Below are 3,318 nucleotides of genomic sequence, written 5' to 3'. Positions count from 1 at the left end.
CATTTTATGCCGGTAAGTTATACTGGTTGCTAATTATCTTAAGTTTGTCTTGGCATATTTGCTTTTTGGTTTTGCTTTTATCCTGCACTGCAAAGATTTCCAAATTGTTTCCGCATCCAATTCGATGCACACTTGGTTCTTTTGCCTTGGCTCTGCCTGCCTTCTCTAGGCGTTCTTTGGCGTATGAGCACAAGGTTCTTTCACCAAACAAGCATTTTCTTGAACTTAGAAATAACTTCGAATTTTGCAAAAACTGGTTAAACCGGGGTTAGTTAAATTTTCCGGATTGTTCTTTCCTGCTCTCCCTCTTCGCAGTTCATGTGCTTATCTCCTACCGGTTTATCTTGCTTGCCATGAAGCCGGTTTGCGGACAGCAGCAGAGTCGAAGACTCCAGTAGGATTTAGCACACTACTAAACTGGAAAGAAAAAACATTCAATAAGCAACCGGTAAACTGAAAAAATAAACAAGTTACATGCAACCTTATTGGGGTAGTCCCCGAGATTCATTCAAGGTTCCGGCATCTTTTATTCATAGCATGTAAGGTACAAAAAGGAACTTCTTACACCACCACTTCAAGAGTAGAAAGGACGCAATAGAGCTACGTTCCATGGACGCTTGCTCTCCTCTCCGGATCTGTCCGCCTTTCCTTTCTTCCACTCCTGTGCATCGATTAAGTAGTATGCATCATTGTGAAGCACCTTGCTTACAATGAAGGGACCTTCCCATGGTGGTAAAAGCTTATGTCGGCCTTCAGTGTGCTGCACTAGGCGTAGCACGAGATCTCCTTCCCGGAAAACTCTCGGGTTAACCTTCCGGTTATGATAGCGTCTGAGGTTTTGCTGGTAAATGGCTGTTCTTGCCAAAGCCAGCTCTCTTGCTTCTTCTAGCAAGTCCACATCATTTTCTCTGGCCTCTTTGACCTCTTGCTCAGTATAGAGCTGTACCCTTGGTGAATCATGAATGATGTCGGTTGGTATGACCGCTTCTGCTCCGTAAACCATGAAGAACGGAGTGTATCCTGTAGACCGGTTTGGAGTTGTTCTTATACTCCACAGTACCGATGGTAGCTCATCGAGCCAAGATCCCGGTGACTTTTCCACTGCATCAATGAGTCTAGGTTTGATACCGGAAAGTACCAAAGCATTCATTCTTTCCACTTGGCCATTGCCTTGTGGGTGTGCCACTGAGCACAAATCCAACCGGATGTTGTTGTCCTCACAGAACCTTTTGAACTCACCTTGAGCAAAGTTGGTTCCATTATCAGTGATGATGCTGTGCGGGTATCCATACCGCAAAATGACATCTTTTAAGAATTTCACCGCTGTGTGCCCATCACATTTTGCGATAGGTTTCACTTCTAGCCACTTGGTGAATTTATCCACCATAACCAAGATGTGAGTCATGCTGCTCCTTGCAGTTTTGAATGGGCCAACCATATCGAGGCACCAAACGGCAAACGGCCATGTTAACGGTATTGTTTTTAAACCGGACGCTGGGGTATGATTTTGCTTGGCGTACCTCTGGCACCCGTTGCATTTTCTTACCAAATCCTCAGCGTTTTCCAAAGCAGTGGGCCAATAAAACCCATGCCAGAATACTTTTGCTACCAGCGCCCTTGATGAAGCATGATGCCCACATTCTCCTTGGTGAATTTCCTCAAGCATTTCTTTTCCTTCTTCCGGTTCCACACATCTTTGAAGGACACCGGTAACGCTTCTCTTGTACACCTCACCATTGATGAATGTGTATGCTTTGGACCTTCTTTGTATTCTTCTTGACTCATTTTCGTCATTCGGCAAGATGCCGTTGATCAGGAATTCCTCGATAGGTTTAACCCACGATGGTGTCTCTCGAACCAAAAACACTGGTGCATCTATCTCCATGCTATCTACCAGCATCATTTCTTCCGGTATGGGTACAGCAGTCCCCGAGCTTGCCGGAGCAGTCCCCGGGTTTACCGGTGCAGTCCCCGGGTTTCCTTCATCAATATCCATGGGTACTACATGCGATTCCGGTACAAAAATTGATTCCGATTCTGGGCTAGGTTTGATTGATGGTGCTCTTAAGTGAGCTAGAGCTATTCCGGGAGGAATTTCTTGCCTGGACGAGCCCAGCTTGGACAAAGCATCCGCGGCTTCATTTTCTGCGCGCGGCACATGGTGAAACTCACACCCTTCGAAGAATCCGGCAATCTTTTGCACGTGAAACCGGTACGAGGCCATGTTGGCATCTTTTGCATCCCAATCCCCGGAACATTGCTGTACCACAAGATCTAAATCTCCATAGCAAATGATCCGGTGTGCACCGATTTCTTTTGCGACCTTAAGCCCATGGATCAAAGCTTCATATTCAGCAACATTATTCGATGCCCTGAAATGTACTTGCAAAACATACCGGAGGTGATCTCCTTTTGGTGAGGTGAGTACCACACCGGCACCTAGACCTTCTTTGAGCTTGGATCCATCGAAATGCATTTTCCAGTATTCTATCCTTTGATCTGGCGGTTTGTATTGCATCTCCGCCCAATCGACTAGGAAGTCAGCCAAAGCCTGTGACTTTATGGCATCTCTTCTTTCATATACCGGCACGTATGGTGATATTTGGATTGCCCACTTCGCAATCCTGCCGCTGGCGTCCTTGTTGCACATGATATCGGAGATTGGTGCTTCACTCACCACCTTCATAGGATGCTCTTCAAAATAGTGCTTGAGTTTTGTGGCGGCCATGTACACGCCATAAGTCATTTTTTGGAAGTGAGGGTAGTTTTGTTTTGAGAGGGAGAGCACCTCGCTCAGGTAGTATACCGGCCTCTGGACGGTTTTTCCTTCCTCTTCTCTTTCAACTACAACCACTACGCTCACAACCCGGTTTGTTGCCGCTATGTATAATAGCATAGGCTCTCTCTCTAGAGGTGAAGCCAGTATAGGTGTTGTGGCTAGCATTGTTTTCAGTTCCTTAAACGCTGCGTCTGCCTGAGGGGTCCAGACGAACTTGTCGGATTTTTCATCAGAGCATAGAGTGGCAGAGCTTTTTCTCCCAACCTGCTCACGAACCGGCTTAGCGATGCCAAGCTTCCGGTAAACTTTTGCACATCTTTTAGCTCTCGAGGGACAGTCATTCTTTCTATCGCCCGGATCTTTACCGGATTGACTTCTATGCCCCGGCTTGACACCAGGAAACCGAGCAGCTTGCCGGCAGGGACACCAAAGGTGCATTTTGCCGGATTAAGTTTCATCCGGAACCGTCTTAGGTTATCGAATGTTTGCCGGATGTCATCGATTAAGGTGTTCTTTACCTTAGTTTTTATCACAATGTC

The sequence above is a fragment of the Lolium perenne genome, chromosome 2 (assembly GCF_019359855.2).
Source record: "Lolium perenne isolate Kyuss_39 chromosome 2, Kyuss_2.0, whole genome shotgun sequence".
Taxonomy (NCBI): domain Eukaryota; kingdom Viridiplantae; phylum Streptophyta; class Magnoliopsida; order Poales; family Poaceae; genus Lolium; species Lolium perenne.
This window is presented reverse-complemented; position numbering follows the sequence as displayed.